General features: G+C 38.8%; 1 long non-coding RNA gene across 1 annotated transcript; it reads left to right on the top strand.

Moving 5' to 3' along the window:
- The first annotated feature begins 4211 nt into the window (after positions 1-4211).
- LOC310912760 lies at positions 4212-24247 on the top strand. Its single transcript, XR_014590717.1, has 3 exons — positions 4212-4383; positions 23754-23932; positions 24065-24247. It is a non-coding gene; the product is annotated as an uncharacterized lncRNA (long non-coding RNA).
- Positions 24248-25235: the final 988 nt, after the last annotated feature.

Here is a 25235-nt window from a genome sequence, read left to right as displayed (position 1 = left end):
TTGCTGTGAGAATGGACTGTGAGGATGACCTGAGCTCCTGAATTGGGATTCTTTTGGCAGAAAAGTTGCAAACTCACAGGATTTCAGTGTCCCTGTTCAATATGAACCCTGAAAAAGAAGCTCCAGGGCCAGGTTGGATGGGGCTTGGAGCAACCTGGGCTAGTGGAAGGTGTCCCTGCCCATGGCAGGGGATGGAATGGGATGAGCTTTAAGATCCCTTCCCACCCAAACCTGTCAGGGATCCTCTGATTCCATGGTAATGCCAGTCACCCCTGCAAATCCAGGGCTGAGGTCAGTTTAAAAGACATCTTGTCCCTCTATGTGTTCCCAAAGCTGAGCTCTATTTGTCACAAAATATCAGTAAGATAATACGATTAGCAAGGTTCTGTGAGTGATGTGAGATATAATTTCCAGGACTTCATTTTAGCAACCAATGCATTTAAGAAATCAAATTGTCAAGGTTTTTCAAAAGACTTTGTTATTATACTAATGATAAATTTGGATGATATTTAAAAATACTGCAGAAACAGAAGCAGCTTTTGCTACTACTTTTACTCAACAATTTCTAAATTGTGGGTTTGGTCTCTCAGATGTTTCCATTTAACAGAAAACATTGATCAAACTCCCATTTTTAAAATCTAGGAGAGCAATATAAGAAATATCTTTGAGGAGGAAATTGCTCCAATTTTTCATGGAAGAAACAAATTTCTTGCTGGCATGGCTGATTTTTAAGCCCAAAAACTGAGGGTGTGGTAAGAAGGGCTTTGAAGGGAGGAAATATTAAGATCAGAGTTGGAAAATAATTTCAGAAAAAATTTCAGTTTGCAGACAATACAGCCATGGGAAACATCACAGCCAAAAAAATGCTGTAAATGGAGAGTGAGTGATCACCTAAAAGCACCTGTCATCCAATGTCTTATTTGAACACAACATGAGGGAAAAATAACATGTTCCAGCCATATAGTTATGTTATTAGTATCACATTGGTACCTGTCTGTCAGCAGCTGTCCTAGAAAAGTGACATTTTAAAACAAAAAGCGAGACAGGTTAAAGATGAAGGTGCAGCAAAGAGATGTTGTTTGTTTCCCAGACATCTATTACGGAGAGAAGATAAATAAATAAATAAGGATCCTGCCAGCAATTGCAGCAGGTAAATGCTGGAGAGACACCAAATGAGTGCCAGCTTGGAAAATTAATGCTGTGTACTGAGAGGAAAACTTGGGTTTTGATCATCAGAGTCAGCTGCTGCTCTGAGCCCACAAGGATGTCCTCAAAGCTCAGCTGAAGGGTTGTTCAAGAGCTCCACGAAGCTCGTGGAGTCACTAGATGGCAGAATCTTCTAATTAGTTCAGTGTCATTTGTTATCTAATCACCTCTGGAAGCAGACCTGGTTCTCAGTTAGAGAGCAGTGCAGCAAATTATGCAGCAACCCACAAATCTGTGCTACTCAATCCACTCCCAAGTTTTTAGCACTTTGAAGGCTTTTTTCCCAGATATTCCTGCAAAATATTTGATGTAAATGACTTTTAAGCAGGCACATGGAGCTGCACCAGTAACTGGTTCACATTTTCAGTTGACTCACAGGGGTTCAGAAGCCAAATTTTAAGTCTTTATAAGAATCATTCTCCAACACACACTAACATTTGGTGGCATTTATTTCAGTAGCTGACAGTGCTCAAAAATTTCTGAGGTGGACAGGAATGAAACTTACCAAAAACCCAAAATCCCTAAGAAAATCATGTTTGTTTCTAATGGATTCGGATTTTTGTTGTAATGTGACAGTGAAAACAGATCCAGCTGTCCACACGTGTAGGAAGTAGGCAGAGCTTTTCTCAGCTCTACATGTAATGGTATTGACTGAGTTTCACAAAATCCCAAAATGGTTTGGGTTGGAAGGGATTGGATTTGGTTTTAGCCCATCCAGTCTCAACCCCTGCCATGGCAGGGACACCTTCCATTAGTCCAGGTTGCTCCAAGCCCTGTCCAACCTGGCCTTGGGCACTTCCAGGGATCCAGGGGCAGCCACAGCTTCTCTGGGCACCCTGTGCCAGGGCCTGCCCACCCTCACAGGAATAATTCCTTCCCAAAATCCCCTCTAACCCTGCTGCTGTTATTTTGAAGTTTTTCACTGGGTAAGTACCACTACTCCAGGCTGTAAAATCTTTTTGTGCCCTAAGGGATGTGCCAAAGTTACAAAAGCCAACTCCAGAGAGGCAGAAACTGAAACCCCAAATTTTCCCGGGGCCAGACATTCAGTTGGTTGAGTGGATGTTCATCCTACTCCTTCCAATGTGGCCACAGAAAAAAAAATGAAGTTACAAATTGTGTAGGTTGTATTATATTTTTGCATTCAAAAAACCCTGTTGTGGTAAGAGTCTACTTCAAAGCAAAAGCAGAGCATGTGCACTGAGCCAGGAGGGATTTTGGTGACACCAAGGAATAACAACTTTGAAAAGTACAGAGAGAGAAGGGAAAAAAAAGCAATGAGTGAGGAAGCCCTGTGTGATTGCTGCAGGATTTTCAGTGGCGCAGGCAAGGGCTGCCTAATGCAGCAGAAAGTGTGTTGACTTCATTTATTCATTTTTAACAAACAATCCAGCAGTGTTTACAATGCAATGAGCATTTTGAGCTGCAATATTTATCAAGGTACCATGAAACATCACTGAGAAGCCTCATGTGGCTTTTGCACCTCAGGTACCTGTGACCTTTCTAAGCAGCTGACTGACAATTATTGGAGAATAATTTATTTACATTTAACATGGCTGAAATTATGGGATTTGCCATCAATTATGGCTAAGAAAAAAATCCTTGCAATTTTTTGCTGGGTGCTGGAGTGTCTCTGTTGAGTGCAGACAAACTTGAGATGGAATTTGGGACACTGCAGACTAGTTTTATCCACTCCACAATTTATTGCTACATGAGTGGGAGTTTCTTTCCTCTAACTTTCCCCTCTATGTCAGCAACAATCTGCAAAATCAGTACAACTTGCTGGACTGGTAAAAAAAAAAAATAAAACCTGACCTGGCAAAATTAAATCATTGGGTTATCAAACTGAATCAGCTCCAAGCTAAAGGTCAGAGAGGGAAGTGGCAGCCAAGAGAGGAAGGTGAAAGGACTGTCCATCCTGGAGGGGGAATGTGCTGGATTAGCACAAGTGGATTTTCACTGGAATGTCTATTTTATGTAAGTCAGAGCAGGAGACTCCAGACTCTGATTACACATAAACTCTTGAATCTGCAGTTCCTGAGTTCTGAACTAGGACCCTACTTCTGCAAACTCTCTGGGAGACTCAAGAGACAAAAAAACTTCCAGTATTTTGATATTTGCACAGGTTTTGTAACACCCCTTGAAAGTTTGGGTCATACTGTTATTTTTCTGCTTTAATTCTGTTCTTGAAACATATCAGGAATTCCAGAGTGCAGTATTACTGTATGCAAGGAGAATTAAATGTGGTGTGAGAGGATTTAGGGACAGGGGGTACAGACGTGGTGCTCAGCACCTCCTTTGCCTTCAACCAGAGCCAGAAAGGTCTCAGACCCCTGAGTTTAGAGGAGTTCTGGGGGAGGATTTAGTAGCAATGGATGGAGAGAGACTTGGGGTTTACTTGGGACATCTTGACCTGTGGAAGTTGAGGTCAGTGGGAGACCTGGAAATTCTCCTTTCAATACCATTCACTGTCACCTTTGACAGGTTGGGAAGATCAGGAGAGATGCTTCACCAGGGAGAAGAGTCAGTCACCTTTAAAACAGGTCAAAAGGACATTCAGGGAGCTGTGAAAGGGTCAGTGCCACCTTGGTCCCTGGGAAATCAAGGAGCAAACCCTCATGAAAACATTTCTGGACACAAGGCTGGGAAGAAGGTGACTGGGAGCAGCCAATATGGACTTATCAGGCTTGCCAAAGATAAATCAGGCTTGATCAGCCTGATTACTTTATAGGATAAAAAGATTTGGTCTGAGGAGAAAAGATCAGTGGGGAATTGGGGCAATATAGTGTGCTGAGAACCAAGAGCTCAGGCCAGCTTTAAGCTTTAAAACTCGACCATTTAAGATTCAATGATTTACAGCACATTTGGTTTGACCTGTTAGTTCTTATGCTTATTAATTACCAGTACCTGGAGTTATTAATCAACAACACTGGGTAGACAGAGCTGTTACTCTTTAATCCTTTAACAAGCTCAACACCACTGAGCTGGGCTGGGCAGCACAGATCCCAACAGTCCTGCTTGAGGTCAGGGCTGGAGGACATGAGGCTTGATGTTGGAGCCCTGGAAGATGAGAATTTTAGGCTTTCTGTGCTGACAGGCGCTGATCCTCAAGAAAACACTGCATTTGACCTGAGGCCTTGGAACAGGCTTCCAAAATTGAGTGACAGCACTGGGATTGTGAGTGTGTGGTTTGAATAGAATTGTGTGATACCACAGGGTGGAAAACTTAGAGCTTAAGGTTTTAGTATATAGTAATATATATAAAGCAAGATGGAGGATTTGAGGCATAGGCCAAGTTCTTCTTCTTTAGCTTCTTCTTCACGGGTTTGGGTGGCTTTTTGTAATTGTGTAGAAAGATCTGCATTGCGGACCATGGGTGGTTGGTTATTGGGTTAAAAGTAAAAATAATCTAGGTGTCATCTCATAATTAGACAGATTGTGCTTAAAAGACCTTGGAAAGAGTCTTTTAAGAGAGAAACAGCCATTTTCTGCTTTGCTAGCTAGAACTCACAACTTGTGAGAGTATTCTATAGATAAGAATTAATAAACATCTGAGTCCGAACATGAAAACTGCATCTCCTGAACATTTAATCCCGGCTCTAACAACAGAAAAGAAGATAACAAACCCACAGCTTGAGAGCTCTTGGATGGAGAAGTCACAACTGCTGGACTTCTCCTCACTCTCTCCCTGACCTTTTAATGCCATTCGTGCTTTTATCTCTCTAAAGTGATGCATTGACTGCCCCTTTCACAGCTTATTTTGTATTTGCTTTTGGCAGCTCTGTCTCTTGGGCACTGGTGGGGATGTTCTGCCTCTTTGCTTATCTTGTTCTTTATCTTGTAGCTGCTTGTTTTCCAGCTGCCCCTTGGGTGCACCTGCACACACCTTTGCTCCTCTGACTCTCCACTGCTCGCACAAGTATTTGAAATATTCCCACATTTTTTCTGGCTTTGCCATAACATTTACAAAGTGCTGCTATGCTGTAATAAATTAGGATGCTAATATTTGGCTCCAAGGCAAAGTGGTATTAATTATATCCTGATTGATGAACTTCTAATTTATATGTGGCTGCTGCCTCTGACTCTGTGCAATGCAGTGTTTGAAAATTATTGTGTAGAAGCCCATCAATGCAGAACAATTCCACTTTATTCTAAAAATAGAGATGATTATCCCCAAAATGTTCTGAGACAAATACCAAACAGGGTGTGTTCAGATCCCTGTGTTTTGGCTAATACCTTGAACTGTAGATCACAGATCTGGAAACTTTGGCTTTGGACCACAGAAGCAGACAGATGCAGTTATAATTCAGGTATAATTTTAGCTATAATTTAGATAATTTCATTATAATAGCTTCCCATGGTGTGAAGGGATCTCTGCCCATGGTGGAGGTTTGGAACTAGAAGATTTTTCAGTTCCTTTCCAACCCAAATCAATCGTTCAATGATTTCATTGGGAAACTCAAGTTGCATTGATATAGATAATTGGATGATATATCATAATGTTACAGCTATTGAATGATATTAGATTTTGGATAATGGAATGCTACAGTCCTGCTACCTTTATTGACTGAACTGTTGCCAAGTGTCATTATTTTATCACCGATTTTCAGATCTGTTGTTTCATCCTGAAGTCACCAAATACTGCATTAGATGACCGTATGGAACGTTCATCTCTTTTAAAAATAAAAAGAAAAATGTCCAACATTCACTGTTCTAAAAACCAACCTGGTAGGAGATAAAAGGGTTTTCATACCTCTCTAAATCTTTTTTTTTGGTTCCTGAGCCTTGTGGAAGCAGCCATGGAGGTGTGATGGGTGTCCATATGACATTCTCCATCCTGGCAGTCAGTCTTAGAATCCAAACATGAGAATTACATCTCTTATAGGTCAGTCCATCATTAGTCCTGTCCCTCCAGGCCATCGAAAAAAGTTTCTCTCCGTCTTTCTCCTAGGTTGAATAAAAACGATCAGAAATATTATTCTAAAACAATATTATTTAAACAATATATAACTATTTTCTCTCTTCAAAGGTTTCTTCATTAACTTCAGATTGAACTCGTGGAAGGTCACTTTGGAGGGGGCTTGGAGCAACCTGGTCTAGTAGAAGGTGGAATGAGAGGAGTTTTAAGGTCCCTTCCAACCCAAACCATTCTGGGATTCTCCGATTCTATACTTTTATATGTATAGATGGTTTTAAAATGGAGATTTCCAGGCTAGATCTGCAGACAGAGATAGCTTTCATTTTCTTCTTATAATGCAGACAAAGGGATGAGATAAAATTTTTCCCATCTTCAGAGGAAAGAAAATGTCTCTTCTTCCTTTCATGGCTTTTTGGTACTCATTTTAAAAGCATTCATGGGAAATAAGTGAAGAGGTGAAAAATTATTAAATGTATATCCATTTTATTGTAACTTCTGAAACACATTATTGCCTCCTGAACTGTGGAATAACAGGCAATCAGAAGAAGAAAAAAAAATAAAAAAAATAAAAGGGGGAAAGAAACAGCAAGGAAAAGACAATCTGTTTTAAAACACTGGGACATGATAGATTGGAGAGCCTCAAGTTATAACTCCAGTTATAAAGAGAATTAAGATTTTGCAGAGCTGTTCCAGTCCTGTTTCCACATTTGTAGAAAAGGTGTTTCCGTGTCCCCAAAGCTTGGAGGGGGCTCAGCACGGTGAGGAAGGAGCCCTAAAGCAGCAGGAAATTGGAGCTGCCCAGGCCCCAGGGGGATGCACACGCAGCCACTTTGCTCAAATTTGGCAATTACTCCTGTGTCCAAGCACCCAGATATCAGGGATGTAAAACAGCACTTTTTCCACGAACAGGGAAGATATTAACAAACCCAGCACTGCAAGAGCAGCACTTACCTGCCCTACTCCTCCTAAAAAGCAGTGGGGAATGTGCCTGGGAGAGCCTTGGGAGCCCTCTGTGATTGGAAAGCAGCTCAGCACGAGCTCTGCTGTGAGTGGAAGCTGCACGAATCTCCTGTAAATACCTGTCCAGGTGAGCTGTGCTGTGCACCCCAGTGCAGCAGGGAGGGCAGAGGGAATCTCTGCTGCCCAGAGGAAGGGTTGTTGCAGCCACAGCAGGCAGAAAAGCCCCGTCCCTGTGGGTGTTGGGAGACAGAACATTAAATATGCAGTCGTGGTGCTGGCAGTGATGCTCTGGGAGAATTGGGAGCACGGACTTTGCCGCTACGACAGATGATTGCCTTTGCTCTTCCAGGCAAAATAACAAAATATTTTGTCAGATCAGGTTCACAGAAACATATTGGTGACTGCACACAAAGCCACGGGGTCTCATTTAATAAACACTGAGGCTCTAATTGGCAGTTCTCAAGCACACACAGCAGCGGTGGCCACTGGAGGGCTCAAACACTGCTCAGGAATTGTTATCCCGGGCCCTGGGCTGTGCTCAGCCACCTAAATGTCATCACATACCTGGGAGGGAATATTTGGGGATCCAATCTCAAGGATTGGACAGATCTAGTCATGAGGTGGATATTGAGTTGTCCTAAAATGTAATTTGCATATTCCTCTTCCGAGCTCCCTTTTGCTGAAGAATGTGAACTTAGAGAACCTTCTGTTCCCAATCCCCATCCCTGGTGCCTCCCCATCCCTGGAAGTGCCCAAGGCCAGGCTGGACAGGGCTTGGAGTAACCTGGGACAGTGGGAAGTGTCCCTGTCCATGGCGGGGGGTGGAGCTGGATGGGCTTCGAGGGCCCTCCCAACCCAACCCATTCCTGGATTCCATGACAATGCCACCACTGTTACACTCAGTGCTTTAGATCTAGAGCATCATTTCTTGAAAGACTTGTAATAAAAATGTTTTCCTTTATCCTAGTCTAAAGCTGTTTAAGGAAAAACAAAGGCAAGTATTAACACATGGCAGTTCTCCCATTTTGGGAGTTCTCTGGCAGCAGAGTAAGGTGCAATGTCACCAGAGTCACCAGAGGAGTGTGGTTTTTCTGTTAAGCCACATCATTATAAATTGGCATTTTATTCTTTTATTTCTTAAGTGTCAGAAAGTCTGGACAAACTCTGGATTTAAGAGGAAGAGGTTAATTAAGCAGATATTTAATAGTCTTGTGACATGAAGGAGGTATGTCTTACCTGGCTGTTATAAAATAATATCTCATGCATTTTTACATGAAAAGAAGTGAAAGGTCCTAACTGATTTTTCTGGGAATTGCTGTCACCTCTGGGTTATTAATCACCTTTATAAAGCAGCCCTCCAGATAACTGTTTGGATGAAGTTAAACAAGTCCATTTAGGAAGCTCATTGACAGTATCAGTTAAAAAAATCATCAGCTGCTGAGGCTGGTGATATCTGCAGTGCCAAACCAGGTGATATTTAACACTGGGAGCTGAAAGGGCCTTACTCAGATGGGAATTCACCAAGCCAAAAAACCACAGGAACTTGGATTGTGAGAAGGAGGAAATTCTCCATGCTGAGTAAAAATTTTAAATACAAGATTTGCAATATAAAAATTCAATATTAGCTTAGGGGGGAAAGACAATTTTTCTTGGTTTTGTTTTTGTCTTTTTCTTTTTCCTTTTTTTTTTTATTTTTTTCCTTTTTTCTTCTTTTTCTTTTTTCTAAGTTCCTTTTTCCTTTTTTTTTCTTTTTTCTTTTTCTTTTATTTTCTTTTTTCTTTTTTGTTTTTCTTTTTCCCTTTCCCCTTCCCCTTCCCATCTTGATCATTAATTTCATCAACAATTATTAAGTCATTTTTATTCATTCACTTGTATAAATATGTGCTTATGTGGAAACTAGAGACAGAAATCTGCATCCATATGTATATGTTAAAAAGAGTTTATATTTGTGAGTATTCGTAATTTAAACATAAATAGATAGGGGAAGAGACATTCTGAGAGGTCCTTGAAGTCCTTCTGGGCTCTGGGAGGTGTCAGTGTCAGGGAAGTTTGGGAGCACCTGGGGCACAGCCATGGCCAACAGCGGGGCTGGCACGAGGCTCCCTTGGGGTCATCGTCTTCCTCTGTCTGTTCAATTTTCAGGTTATTAAACACTGTGGTTGTTCTTCTCCTCAGCTCTTCATTTGCGCCTGCAGCCAACAATGAAAGTCAGAAAAAATTAATCAAAAGAGATGTTTAACTGACTCCTCTTGTCCTTTTTCCAATGAGAAATTAATTGGGCAGACACTTCTTTAAAGAGCAAGATCAAAGATGCTGAGTGCTGCAATCCTGAAATCCATTCAATAGCACGATTGATAAAGAGCCAAGATATTTCCTGCCATGCCAATCACACACTCACACCTCCTAAAACTATCCAAGAGACAAACAGGAAAAACCAAAAACAAGCACACACACAAGTCAAAAAAAAAAAAAAAAAAAAAAAAAAAAAAGGGAGGAAAACCCCCAAGCCTAATCCAGAATGTGGAGATACAAAATATTGCAAAGGATTCATCTGATGGGAATCTTTCTAAAAACAAATTAAACCAACCATGTCAAAATGTGAACTGTTCAAAAATACTAATGCAATATGGGGGAAGGAAAAAATAGAAAAGATTTTGGGGAATGAACTTGTTTAGATGTCCATGGTTATTGCATGAGTAAAATTGGAAAAATACAAGCATGTCCCATTCTAAGTGGGAGGAGAATGGGCCCAAAAGTGTTGAAAATATGGGTATAGAGCAGCATAGCTGATAGAACGATAGAGGAAATATAAAAAATTTAAAAGGGCTTAAGATGAATAGTTGGTTCGATCAGTGGGAGGCGATTTCTTGTTCTCCAAAATACAAATTTATATTTCATGCCCATTTTCCCCCAAACATATCCTTTATTTATGAAGTTACAGCTGCTTTGCATTTGTTTGGAGATGGAGACACAACCCTTGTGTGCATCTGTCTCAAATGAAAATCAGGGGTTAAAGCCATGGCATCTATGAAAATTGAAGTCAATCAAATTTAATCATTAAATCTATGAAAAAGAAATATTTTCAAAATGTGCTTCAGTGTTTAGCCAAAAAAACATAAATGATATGCTAAGAGTTCTTTTTTCTGGGTAAGGGTATATTTGAAATTGTTATTTGGTTAAAATTACAATAAGATTAATATAAACAGTTCTTTACCCTATGTTTTGCTGGTTATTTATCATGAAACTCCTGATTAATACAGTTTTCCACAAATGTTTTTTTTCCTAGGGAAAAAAAAAATCTCACTTTGGTAATTTCTTGTTTCACTTTTGCATGTGAATTGTATCATTTGCTCCACAGTGTGGTTTGGAAACCTTGTCTGGCAGTGCATTACTAAATCAAAGTTGATTCATAATTAAAACAAGTATTAACAACTGCTGCCACATAACTCAGCCTATTACATTCCTTCCCTGAAAGAAAATAAAAGTCATGTCATGCATTGTTTATTCTTGAAAGGGAAAAATTTATTACACTCACAGTCTTCCCTTGTAATGGCTTTTAGAGCAAATAACTTTATTTTCATCTCATTTTTGTAGTGGAAGCTGAAGTTCCATATGCATTTTCAGTGACAGCAATATAAAATATCCTGAGGCATTTTTCCAGTCCTGTTTTGTGTTGCAGTTCTGTCAGAGTTTAAATACATGGGCCAGGTTTTGCCCGGTTTAGAATCAACGTAAAGAGGATAAATAAAGTACCAAGATTCTATTAAAAAAAATGGTTTTCACTTAAACAATTATCCTTGCTTATAATTTGAGAGCTAAAATAGTCAGAAAATAATTTGAGAGTTAAAATAGGAAGAAAAGAATGCTTTTAATTATCACAAGCTGAGCTCTCTACCATTAACTGGCTAGTGGGGAACTTTTTTGTATTACACCAATTATACAAATACATCACATTAAAAAACAATACTTGTGCTCTTCTCTAAAACATTTGGATACATTTCCTTTTTTTTTTTTTTTTCTAAACCTATAGAGTTTATTCAGGTATTTAATCTTGATGATTTTACCTCTTCATTTTAAAATACAGTTTTAATGCATAGTGTATGAATAGTTTTTCAGGTCTGTGCTTCCCAGTTTTTGATTATGCTTCTGGGAATATGAAGAAATCATGGAAACACAGAATATCCTGAGCTGGAAGGAACCCACAGGGATCATGGAGGGCATGATCCTGTGCACAGGACACCCCAAAAATCCCACTTTGTGCAGAAGGATTATCTTGATTTTGCATAGAATTCACTTCCCTACAAAGCAATCCATTTGAAATCCTAAAATGAGGAATCTGCTGGCAGAGGATGAGGAAAAAAAGTGCATTTCTCAATGGAATATCTGCTGGACTGTGGATACATTAAACCTCACCACAGCACAAGCTTTTGTATCCCTGGTCATTTGCAAGTTCTCATTAGAAGAACCAAGCTTTGTTTCTTATCATTTTATAGCTGAGTTAGGTTTCTAAGAATAATATTTAATATATATTTAATAATATTTTATATCTATTCTCTTTATCATCTTTCTCCTTTTTTCAAACAAATAATTCCTGAGATATGTTTGTAAGAGCTCCCAAAGGTAGCTTTGGTGTTGCTGTTCAGAAATATGACTTCAAAATGCAGAGTAACCACTCAAGTACAGAATGAGGACTTAAAAACTAAATGTCAGCCTAAATGATGGAAGATGGAATGTGCTTTTCCCTGAGTTAAATCCTCCTCAGCTCCTACCTGGATAAACAGAAGCCAAGTTAAAGAGAACAGCATTTACAAGAACATCTTGTGCTTAAGCTCAGTGAAAACCATCCTGACCTTGACTAATGGTCTTTATCCTCTCATAAAATACTCTCCTCAGATTAAAAGGAGGGGGAAAGTAGTCAGCACAGCAATTTCTCTGAGTCAGAAAATCTCTAACTGGGAATTCTTATGCTGATGTTCTCCTCTCTTTGAAATCATAGGAGAATATGGACAGGAGGGGCTGGATTTGAAATGGATTGGATGAAAGGCATACCAGTGCTCCTGAATCCAGGGAAATTCAAGGACTCAAATGGATAAGGATTAGAGGAGAAGCAGGGGTAAAATCCATGTGAGTGGCAGCATGTGGGTATTGCTGAAGGAGAAGGAGGTTATAAAGGCATGAAAAACTCATAATTATGTTTTTTCTAGACAGCAGCTTTAGAGGATTTAGGTCTTTCCATTCTATTGGTATCTATCTATCTATCTATCTATCTATCTATCTATCTATCTATTCAATAGAGCTGGTAACTAATGGAAAAGTGGGAGAGAAAGCATGGGTTAAATGGCAAAAATCCAAATTAAATTTGTGTACAAATACTTTGGTGGAACACTTTTTACCACAATTCGTTGGCCTCCCTTCACAATTTGGATGATCCTTCCCCAGCCATTTACACACCATCACCTGAATTACACAACTCCATCCAGTTCCTGAGATGGGAAGCTGCTGCATTCCTTCTTTTCTGAGTTCTACATGAGTTCCCACTGGCTTTCTGTCTTTCCCACTCTGCCCCAGGAATTCTGGCAGTGATTTCTGTGTGAGGTTTGTTCCAGGAGCTGCCAAGGCTTACCAAAGGTGCTGCTGTGTGAGGATAATCCAAAACCTGTGTCCTGGCCATCCCCCTTGGGAATGCAGCTCCATCCCCTCAGGCAAGTGAAGACAGGAGTAGAATTTCCAGCAAATAACTGAGATGGCTTCAGTATCTGAATTTCCTTCAGTCACATTGAACAAGAACAAGTTTTACTGTCTTTGAAATAACAGAGTCCAAAAGCCCAGGTTTCAGATCCCAAGAAAGTTGTTTTGTTTTGGTTTGGTTTTTTTTTTTTTTTTTTTTTTATTTTGAAGCAGAACAATCCACACTTTTAATGTTGTTGAAAAACCCAGTTAACATCTCCTCTGTTAAGTCATTCCATTGTTTGAAAGTGTTTTAAAGCAAAAAAATCACAAACCTGGTCAATCTTGTGACAGATTCACAGTGCAAGAAATGGGTTGCTTAAAGGATTTGGGCTGAATTCAAGGTTTATTAATTGTTATTTCACCCAACACTGAAGGTAACTCCCAATCTCTCATATTCACCCTCACTGGTAACTCAGCTCTTTCTGGAAGACAAAGCATGACTCAAGCTCTTGATATTAAGACACATTTTCAGATTATTTTCACATCAAAAACACAGCATTATTTTTTTCTAATATTATCTAATATATCTTTTATATATATATATATAAAATATATATATTTAGATTATATATATATATAATATTATATTATCTAATATCATCTAATATATCTACTACAATATAAAAATATTTTACTCCATGTAGCCACTGATGGGGCTTTTTTCTCAGCTGACACAGGATGGAAATTAGTAACATTTGCAGACATCTATTAGCAGAGGGAAATTAAGAAGCCCTTAATCATGGATTAATAGAATCAAAAGGGCAATTTTTCAGATTTTTGTGATGATGAAGACTGAGACATTCATGTCAACAGCAGCACAAAATAATTCTGTAAACATCCTAAAGTATCACTTCCTGAGTTCTTTTAAAGTTATTTTGTACAGGGGAGTTTATGAAAATACAGGGAGGCTGTAGAAGCCACAACTCTGCCTCTCTAATTTCATTTTAGCTGCCTCAAAGACAGTGGGAAGCAGAGCTGCTGCTTCTTTGGTGTCTCTGGCACTGGGAGAACCATGGAGAACCATGAAATGAAGCAGTTCTGAATTCAGATTTTGTTTCCTCCTGGTTTTGCTTTGGTCTTACCAGAACACAATTAATGGTGGTGAGAAGAAAAAATAGTTTTCTTCAAAATATCAGATTCCACCTCATTTATGACTTCTTTCTTGAATTAAAAAAAATATAATCTTGATTTATATTTGATGATGAGAATTTTATAAGTTTTTCTTGGCATAATACGTGGAGAAGAAACAAAAGGTAACAGTCTTGTGAAGGAAGGAAAAAAGGAGATCCAGCCAGCTGCAGGATGCTGCCTTTTTCCGTTTTTTCCCTGCTAAGTTAGGGATAAAATCCTTCTGGGTTTGGGAGGACAGTATTTCCTTCTACCTGCCTCTGGCCACATCCTCACCCGGGGCTCTGCCCAAGGCAAGGCCACTGATGTGCCGGGGATGTTTCTCCTTAAAATTCCATTCCAAATGACTGAAGCAAAGTTATTTGGAGTAAAGATATTCACAGTAACCCCTGACAAATATCTCTTGGTCTTTTTTTTTTTTTTTTTTTTTTTTTTTTTTTTTTTTTTTAACTTTATTCAATATAAATAATTCAATTTACATAATTCAGGTACAGTGTGAACAAGCTGCTGATCCTGGGACATCAAATGATTTACTGATTTAATAATTTTTCTTTAGGTCTTCGTGTTCTTCAGTGTCAGGTTTTCCATATCCTGTGAATCACCTCTTTCATAAAGAATGTGGATTACACTTGATGTCAAATTTCAGACTTCATACAGAAAATTCAATTGTTTCATATTCAATTGTTTCATAACTCAAGTCTGTCCCAAAGAGATAGTTGCACACAGGAAACATATCCTCAGGTTAGACTAAGGGACAATTTTTTGGGAAAATTTGCAGCAGTAAACAAGTGTGGAGTAAAGTTTGTCTTAAATCCCTTGAGATCAAAATGATGACAGAAGTGACTAAAGTAATTGGGATTTTACAAAGGTTTCTCAGTTAAGGACATCAAATTTAATGAAAGACTTCTGAATTAAGAGCCTGAATGGTGCAGTTGGGTGGTTTAACTCTTCTGTTACAGCCTGCAGCAGATCCAGGGGGAACGTGGTATTCACAACCATGAACAGGGAAAAGAATGAGGAAGGATGTCAGGGTGGGCAGGCCCTGGCACAGGGTGACCAGAGAAGCTGTGGCTGCCCCTGGATCCCTGGAAGTGTCCAAGGCCAGGCTGGATGAGGCTTGGAGCAACCTGGGACAGTGGAAATGTCCCTGCCCGTGGCAGGGGGTAGAAAAAGATCATCTTTAAGGTCTCTTCCCAACCCAAACCACTCTGGGATTCCATGGTTCCGTCCTTTCTTTAAAATGCAGCAGAGTGCCAACACAACCAGATAAGAACTGCAGGAAACACCTCACAGTGCTGTTATTATAAAATAAGTGAAAGCACAGGGATGCACATCATTTATCATCCATTAAGATGATAAATGTAAGTGGATCCACAAAGAGATCCACTTACAATAATTATTTTATCTAAGAAAGCTCGATCAGAAACCATTTAACACAAAGTCTCAGAGGAAATCCTCTTGTTAATGTGTGCAGAGACCCCCAGAACATCATCTCACGTCAGAGCAGGTCAGTCTTCAGGACCAGTTTGCCATTCTTGCGTAAATTAAACTTTTAGAGAACTTTGATGTCCTCTTTTCTTCATATTGGCAGAGCTCTCCTCTCCAAAAGCTGCCAGCTGTCCTTCCACCCTTCCCTGCCTTTGATGCTGGACCAGGAAAAGCTGAGGAGAGGATCTGTCTGAATTTATCTTTTCTTCTTAGATAAGGAGCAAGTGAACTTTCTCAGATAAACACTGGGAGTGATCCAGAGATACAAAGAGTCCGGGGAGATGAAGGAGAAGCACAGGGAAAGTGGTGGATTGCAGTGACTGCTGAGTGTGAGGTAAAATGACATCCTGAGGGAGCAAAATGAGCTCCCTTGCCTCCATCAGACACTGAGGACATCCAAAACTGGAGTGGGAAGGGATAAAATAAATGTGGGACTGCCAGAGCCCAGAAATGACACACCTTGGACATCATCTATCCCATACTGAAATCCTAAAACACAAAAGGAATCTGACTTCAGATTTGTATTTATCACCTCCAATCCTTACACACTGAATTATTCCTTCATTAACATGACAAAGGATGTTGGATAAGGAGAACTAATTTTAATTTCTAAATTTCCTGAAGGGACATTGGTTACTGCCATGTCCCACAGGGACATAATACACATTTTCTTGTCTTAAATGAGTTTTGTGATAACAGGGAAACACCACCAGAATCAATCTTATACAGCAAATTGAAATAACGACACTGGGAAAATAAAATCCATAAATTAAGAACAAGAGGAAAGGTGCTGAGTTACAGATTTGGAACAAATTTTGCATTCCCTGGTTGAGTTTCCATTCAGCCCATTTAGATTTGTGTAAAAGATGTTATCTTAATAACTATGGATCACTTTCTGCATGACAGATGCATTTTCAAAATCTATTAAACCTCCTCTCCACTAACGAACCTTTTTTTTTTTTTTTTTTTTTTTTTTTTTTGCCTAAAGGAAAAAGGAAATTAGCAAAATGCAGCATTTTCTGTGGGAATACAAAATGATGCTTTAATGGAAAAATGTTATTCTAATAACCATCTATGAAATTAGGTAATATACATTTGGGTTTCAGCTTCATGAAGGCTTTGATGATTGAATTAAATATAAAAGTTAATATAATTGCAGCATATTTCTATTTATTAGTTGAAATGTGTGCAGCATTGGCAGCAATGAGGTATTTTTAAGACAGAGAAAAAATAAATAATGAAAGATAAACCACTCTCCCATGAAATCCCTAAAATTTTAGTTAACTTCTAATTACCTCTAAAAACACTCATATTGAGTATAATTTTGAATAATTCTGCATAACATGCTTTGATGGCAATTTTGATTCTCTATGAGGGAGTGCAACTTAGGGTTTTTACCTCCTCTTGTGTATGTTAAATATCAGCAAGTCCTCCTAAATTTCTCCCCCAGTTAAACCATTCCTAAACAATTATGTGTATCTCAAAATATTCCAGTTAAAGACAGAGGGGGAAAAAAATTGCCATGAATTCCTTGTCAAGGGAAGATCTTCTTTGGCAATCCTCTATTAAAAAATAAATTTAAAAATCTGTGATTTTAGGAAGAAAATTGATAGGGTTGAGCTCCAAGGTCCTTTCCAACACAAACCACCCTGAAATACTGGGATTTTATGACTCTAAAATAGTTTTACTCCAATTAAAGCAAAAAATTGTCTTCTTGGACTTTTTTATTAATAAATATTATACATTAAATATGCTGCATCAAGCATGTTTGAAAGAGAGAAAATTGTGTGTACACCTGTCTGCAACAAATAGAGTAAACTCAGACAGGAGTGAATATGTGTTTCCCTTAAACAGCAAAGTTTTGAAGGCTCTTGTTTTACTATCTGCTGTAATGTGGGATTTTCAAACAGGCAGGAAAAAGTCTGTGACCCTGTCTATGAACTAAAATATTGTTGGTATTGCTGATTGTGTTTTTAGTTGTAAGTCTGAAGTTGATGGCATTAGAAATGCTCCCCTGTCAAAAAAGTACTGGTACAATTATTATAAATTGGTACATAGTATTATTGGCTATTCCCCTAAATTTGTGGGTGGAGTTCCCAGAGAGTACAACCCTCAGATTATTACCTCCAGAGAAAGTTAAATATGTGAATTTCCTGTTTCTTTTGGGTGCCATTGATACTGATGTGGGCGTTGGTTACCCAAATAATGTTAAATTGTGTCTTTTAACCAGGTCTTACCCAATTCTGTTCTTCCAGTTTCTCTGATAAACACTAAAAGTTTATTATTAAATAAATAATAATAAATAATAATATTGAATAAATAATTTGCTAGTGGACATTCAGCAAATCCAGAAGCAGAGAGAAAATGGCCATTAAAGCCATTTAACAGTTTTAGTTTTCTTTGTAAAATTATGGATTGTTGGGTTTAATTGTGCTTTGCTTGCCAGACTCAGTAAGAAGTCCTGTTTGCTTGTTAATATTTAAATTTAACCTTGGTTACAAGTTAATAGATAGCAGCTATTTCTTGTGAAGAAAACCTACAGAGTTTTTCAGTCTATTGTTTTGCTAAAATAGGTCTTCAAATGCCTACAATGCCAGGTGAAGTGCTTAATAAAAGCAAAATCTCAGATAAAAAACAGAAAGTGAACTGAAGACTCAACTCAAAAAATTAGTTTGAGTATTGAATGTATAATTCTGGAGTTAAATATTTATTTATAGGATAGGGAACAACATGATTACTTTGTCAAATACTTTGGAGATGAAAAATGATTTCTCATTCTTATCAAAACCAAGGAGTATTTCAGTGTGCAGCCCATCAGAGAGTGAAGGAAATGGTTCTTCTCTGGTGTGCACTTGCTGAGAAAGACAATGTCTTTTGATACTTTCGCCCCAAATCCTCTCTCTGGATAATGCTTGTAAACCCTGGAGATTATCCATATGAAATGGCTGAGCAGCCACAAACAGATTTAAAATCTTTAAATCTGTGTCAAACCCTGTTCTTTGGAGGATTTCAGGACTGATAATTTTCTTCAAAATTCTTTTGAGGAATTTTCCTGACACCATCTCTTCTGGACTAAACTCATTTGTTTTTTTCTGCCTCTCATAAAACAGAAGCACTTTGTCTAGTTTTTAAGAAGCTGCTGGAGATCAGAAATATCAGCTCCTCTGGGGCAGAAAAAAGAATAGATTATGACAACTGTTTTAAAATAGTACCTTTCGTCCAGAATACAAGATTTTAACATGGGATAAAGGCGCTCTAAGAGTAAAGCCCTTACATTTGCAAAAATTGGTTAAATTTAGTGGTTATTTTCAAATACTGGCTCTCTGTCTGATGTGTCACCCCTTCCACATCCACACCTCAATTACCCAGAGACAAGGCTGACCTGTTGACAGAGCACAAAACCTAATTCCTGCACAATTAACCAGGCTGAGATGTAAATGTTTGAATCCATGTCCTCTTACAAAGCTGTTCTCAACAACATTGCTGCGTGTCCTCTTGTCCTTACGTCCTGGGACAGAAACAATTTGACACCTGGTTCTTCAGGACCTGCTGAGTACGTACAACTAACATGCAGCAGAAAACGTTCCTTTAAAGATGTGCGGAAGAGTGAGGATGTAACCCAGACAGAGCCCAGAGAAGCAGGGTTTGGGGACCTGAAAATCCAGTACAAAACCTACTTTAACCAGTTGTCGTGGTTTGAAAGCAAAACGAGTGAGAGGCTCCAAGTCAGAAATACAATTTAATAAGAAGAAAGGTAAAAAGGTAAAATAAAATAAAATAAATGCAATAACACAAAGGACCACTGACAGAGTCAGAATACAACCTGAGCAGGATGGTGGAAGCAGTCCAGGTGAGGTGCTCTTCCTGAAGCAGTGATCCTGTAGAAAGGTCTGGGAGCTCTGCTCCTCTGGGAATCCAGTGGGTCAGGGCTGCTTGTCCTGTCCCAAACCCCAGATTCTATCCAGGTGGGAATGCTTGGCTCCTCCCCCTGGGCAGAGCATCTCCCAATGGGATGAGGAGTTGTGAAGTGGGTCCTTGATGGCCCATTAAACAGAGATAACCCCTGGAGGGAGTTACCTGTGAGTCCTGGGCAAGGCATTGATGGGCCATGAGCAGAAGAGCTCAAAGGAGGGGCCTGGGAAAACACTGCCCCACCTGGTTTAACAGTTCATGAAGATGGCGATAGAATAAATACTTTGTGTACATCCTACACTACAACCCAGGACACCAGTTTATTACATGATCTCCATTTAAAAGTTGGATTAGTAAAGCTGTTAAGGGTTGCTACCACATAAGCAAGAAAGGAAAGTGATATCTTCATGTAGATGCTTTACTAAATTCCTCATGTCTAAGGGAAAAGATGTTTAATTAAAGTTTAAATGAGGAAAACCATGTACTGAGCAAACTGATGTAGCAGGCACAGGCCTGAGAGGAGATCTGGCTGGAAGAGGAATTAGCACTTCCCAGTTATCTGCAGTTCCACTCCACAGCCTTGGGATCAGGAGGAATTCTGTTGTACTGCCCATCTCCACACATCAGGCAGCAAATAACAGCAAAATCGTATTTCAGGTGGAGATGTTTGGAAATGTATTCTAAAATTTAGGTATTGGTGGTGTGGTTGGATGGAGCAGTTAACAGATAGTATTCCTTAAAGTTTTCCTCATGCCTAGAAATACTTGAAATGTCATTTTTAACTTTTTAATTGATTTTTTGAGATCAAAATAAAATCTTGGTGTGGAGATGTGCATGAAATTATCATGAGAAATTGTATAATATACTGAAAACTGTAACTAAAAAGGAATTTGCTTATTTATTTAATTTACTTTGATTTTATAAAGTATTTCATAAATATAATACATTAGGCTTTGTTCAAAAACATTTGCAAGTTGATTTTGCCCAAAGATTTATAGTGCTCTGCTCCTCTGGTATTCAGTGACTGTGATGGAAAGCAGCATAAATACATTCTAAATTATTCTGTAACTTAGAATTTCCTCCCCTTTACCTGTGAAAGATAAAAAACTGACTCAGTTCTATTTTAATACAGAAATGTCATATGTCAGGTGTGTGCAGTCATACAGAAAACACAGCACAGAAACAAAAAATCATGAAATGGTTTGGGTTGGAAGGAACCTCAAAGCCCATCCAGTGCCACCCCCTGCAATGGGCAGGGACACCTTCCACTGTCCCAGGGTGCTCCAAGCCCCATCTATGAAAGTAAAAATATTTATTTAAGGAATTACCTTCTCCTGAGTGATTATGATGAGTCGATCTTGCATCCGAAGTAGCTGCAATTAAATTATTTTAAAATATTAAAACTTTCATATTAGAAAAAAGAAAAAATAGAAAGACAGCTAATATTTTGTTTATGGGGTTTTTAATCTTTTATGCATCAAATCGAGTTTGTTACTGCCACAAGAAGAAAACCAGGTGCTTTATTGCATTCATTAGAGTATTAAGGTGGGTAAGATTGATAACCAGCCAAAAATAATTCTGTGAGCTCTGCTGATAACTGAACCTGGCAATAGCTCACAGTTCTCATGGAAGAACGGGATTTCCATGATTTAGGGAATTTTGAGAAATTTAGGGATTTGAGAAAATTGGAATTTCTTGTCCAAGACTCATTTATATACATATATAAATGTTATATTATATATATATATTAAAATATATATATATTTACACAAAGTGACTGTGTTTATATTTTTAAATAGGAGCAATTTTGCTGGAATAAACTGAAGAGGCCAGATTGGCCATGAAATGTAAAATCTTGGTGAAAACAAGCCTTCGAAGAGCTTTTCGTCCCTGAAAAGCTCTTAAGACTGTCTCAAGAACCTTCCTTCTAGTGTGAGGTGACCCTGCCCATGGAATGAGGTGAATTTTGAGGTTCTTTCCAACTCAAAACATTCTGCTGTTCTCTGACCACATTGGTGGGTTTTATTCCCAGCTAATATCCAGAGTTTTCCCAGAGAAAACATCCCTGTCAGATGAGTAGAAAGTATCTGTGCTAGAAATTAATCTGTTGATGCAAAAGGCGTATTTTTTCCAACCTTCAAAGTTGGAATTTTTGGAGGAATTGATAAAATAATTTCTCTATAATTTGATTTATTGACATTAATGCTGGAAAACTTGACTTCCATTGGGAGGATTTTGGGCTTTTCCTCTGCCCCCCTCAGCATCCTGTGGGTTCTGAGCAGCCAGGAATCTGTGACTGTGCTGATGTAAATACTGGTTTGCATTGTAAGCTGTGTGTCAAACAGAGCCAAATAAATGAGGGATTTATTTATTCCCAGGTGCCATCCCCCAGGGCCTGCTGTGCATTGTTCTCTCTGCCCCCAGCACCACCCAAAGGACATTTTCTAGTAAAGTTTTATGGTGTGATTGAAGCTCTCCCAGCTTTCTAAAGCAGAACCAAGGACAGGGATTGCAATGCTGTGCTCCTTACGGTCAGGTTTGTGAATGGGAACAAGGGTTAAATTGACATTTTGGAGCCCTTCCAGCACAATCTGCTGTTTTCTGCCTCCTGCATGACACAGCAGGAGGCAAGGCTTGCCTTCACCTTTTGTATCACATCTTGTAAGTGTGGAAGGAGCTTTATTTTTAACTGTGTCAGCTGCACAGCCCAGTCAGTAACTCACTGGGACACATCGGGCTCAAACACACAAGATTTCTTTCTCAGATGCCCTGCCTCTACATGTGTTTATACACACGTGCAGAAATTTCTGCCTCCTGTTCCTAGAAGTGACCAATCAGAGCTTCATCTTTAAAACAAATCAATTGTGTTTCTCCCCATAAAATACTACAACAAGCAAAATCGTGTCTCTTCAACAGCAGCCAAGAAAAGAGATCATTTTTGGCCTAGAAATGCTGAATTTCAATTCAAGTCCAGCTTGAGTTGCTCAACTTGTTTCTAATAGGACCTGAGATTTGATGGTATTCAAGATTAACCCCTCCTTATTAATAATTTTATAAATCTCAGAAGGTTTAAGTGGCTTAAGTATTGTGCTTCGGATAGCATAGCGTTAAAATGTTCCTAAAAATCATAGGAATTGTAGACAACAGATTCAGGGGAGGTGGAAAGAAAGGTTGGGCCTGGATAGGCCTGGGAAAAGGATCCAGAACTATGTAGCCCCTGGAAACAAAGGTTGGGTTTTGCCTTTATAGATCATGTGAAACTGGACCCGCATCGTCATCGAATGATAAATGATGTGATTGTTAATTGTAATGATTGTTTGGTGATGGAATATGATTATTGTCTTCAACAAGAATCATGAGAAAGGATATTTGGAGGGCCGAATGGAAACTACAAGAATTCATACTTGGATAAGGTCAATAAATTCAATAGAACAATATGAGTTCAATAATTAATATTATATAATTATATAACGAAAGAGTACAAAAACATGTCCATCCTGAATCCATGTGGGAGTCAGATTTGTGTCTGTACCCTGTACCCCTGATTCCCAGAGCTGTTCAATAAAGGCACCTGCATATCATCATTCTGTGATTATGTGTTCAAATGCTAACACTTCTTTATTTTTTCCTTATATAAAACACAATTATTGTTTTTTTAAAAAATACATTGTGTATAGATATGTTTAACTTACCCCAGCCAAAGAAAGGCAACTTTGACATTGCCCCTTCTCCACAGACTAAAGCAGAGAGGAGGAACAAAAACCACTCTGGCATAATGCATGTGATACCAGCAACGAAAGTCCAAACTAAAGAGTCTGAAACCAGTATCTGTTTTTTGGTTAAATCCATATAAGTGTCCCAGTTCAACATACAGCTCCAAAAGCAAGAAAGAACAGGCTCCTTTGTGAATTTTACCTCAGATAAATGAATAAAAAAGATGGTTAGGGAGATGAGGACTGCTTAGGTCTTGATCCTCTCTATAAATGTTAATTTTGTAAATGTTTGAGTAAGTCAATCAAAGCATTTCTGTTAAAATTTAAGCAGAAAGGAAGTATTTGCACACCTGCAGGAGAAATGGGAGAGGTTAAGCACCAACTATGTTGTTACTTAGGAGCTTTATAGTTTATAATATTTCTAGAGACCAGTTCCTCTCTTTCTAGAGTCTGCATTTTTTGTTATTAACATCAAAGTCCTTCACCATTCCCAAATCAATTTATGTTCTGAGAGCAGTAGAACCATGGAAAAAGACATGAAATCAGGTCTCTGCAGGGATGATCTGCTCAGGGGGGCTCTTCAGGTGACACTTCTGCCACTTTAGAGACGTCAGGGAGAGCTGCTGGGGGTCTTTGCTCTTTTGCTCTGAAAGACCTATCTGACCTATCCTAAAACATTCATTTTCTTTGTGGAGCAGGAACAACCCAGTGAATCGTCATCCAATTATCATGAATTTCTCAAACAACTTTTCTGCCACCTGACAAAGAGGAATTTTGCCAAATGCTTGGACACCTCATGAACTTCAGCTATGGCCCCTATGGAAAAAAACACAGTGAATCACTGCTGACTTTTCTGGAATCCTCAAGGTCTTTAAAGGTCATTATTCACTAAAAAACGTACCCAAATATTGTCAGCTTATGGTCATGCCATATTTCCATGCTGCTTTTAAAGATACTTATTACAGGCTCTCCTTTATTTCACAGAATTGTAATTTTATTTTTTTTACAGGATGAAGGATATTCCAGGAAGTGAAGAAATGTAAAGAGAGAGAGAGCAGGAGGCAATTCATAGAAATGAACTGCCTGATCTTTCTCCACAGAAAACAGAGAAAACAAAACAAGTTACATAAGATTTTATCAGTTAAAATAATCAGATTTTACACTCAGTATTAACCAAACAATGGACAGTTAATAAATGATCTCATATTAAATCTATATTTGGAGTCTTACTGAAACAAGCTCATTTCTCTACAAATACAAGAACTGCCACTACTCTGTGCTTAAATCTGTCTGATCTACCAAAATAAATCCATTTCCAACCAGTCAAGCAAGATGAATCCCTGTGTAGTAATCCATTCAAGCATGCAGATAACATCCATTATTTGATAGCAGCTTCTGGAACATTTGGTCCCAAAAGAGGGCATGCACTGACAAGATAAATAAAGTACAAACTCACCAGTTTTAATTCCATAAAAAAAAACTGTTTGCAGAAAAATGCTAATTTTCCCAAAGGTGGCAAAAAAGGAAGGTTTCACCTTGTATTAGAAACTACAGGTGGGTGTAAAGAGACAAGAATGCCAAATTCTACAAATAACCTTCAAAGTCAGTTCTGCAATCTAAACCACACAATTTTTGGATCTTAATTCGAGCAAAACCCTCACACTCTTCTAAATTTCTTGCATTTGCTGCTGCCCTGGAACCACAGGATGGGAAATGTATCAACCACAGGAATTAGTTGTTGTATTCCTGAACAGTGAGTGCCCTGTGCTTTGTATCAGGTAAGAGGGAATGATCAGCACAGAGATCTCTGGAAATTTTTCTGTCTGGACTCATCACCCCCAAATTGTTGTCAGCCACACCTTTAAACAACATCCCATAGGATCGGGTGGTTATGACAATCTGCTGGGTTTTAAAACCCTGTCCCTGGTGCTACAAGTGCACATAAACATCCTAATTACTGAACTGTTAAACAGATATGCCAGTTTGTGGCTTATCAGCGTATGCAAGAGATAAAGATGATTATCTGTGAGTGCTGCCACCAAGAGAATAATGGGGGTTTGAGTGTCACATTCCTCCCCAAACACCTCCTTCAGATTAAACAATCCCAGCCCTTTATGTCAGCAGCTCCACCACATCTTCATTGAATGAGTCCCTTTTGTGTGCTCACCTCTGCTGGAGGA

This window comes from Zosterops lateralis (assembly GCF_965231275.1).
Source record: "Zosterops lateralis genome assembly, chromosome: 9".
Classification (NCBI taxonomy): Eukaryota; Metazoa; Chordata; class Aves; order Passeriformes; family Zosteropidae; genus Zosterops; species Zosterops lateralis.
The sequence above is the reverse complement of the archived record's forward strand: the minus strand, read 5'-3'. Positions and strand labels throughout refer to the sequence as shown.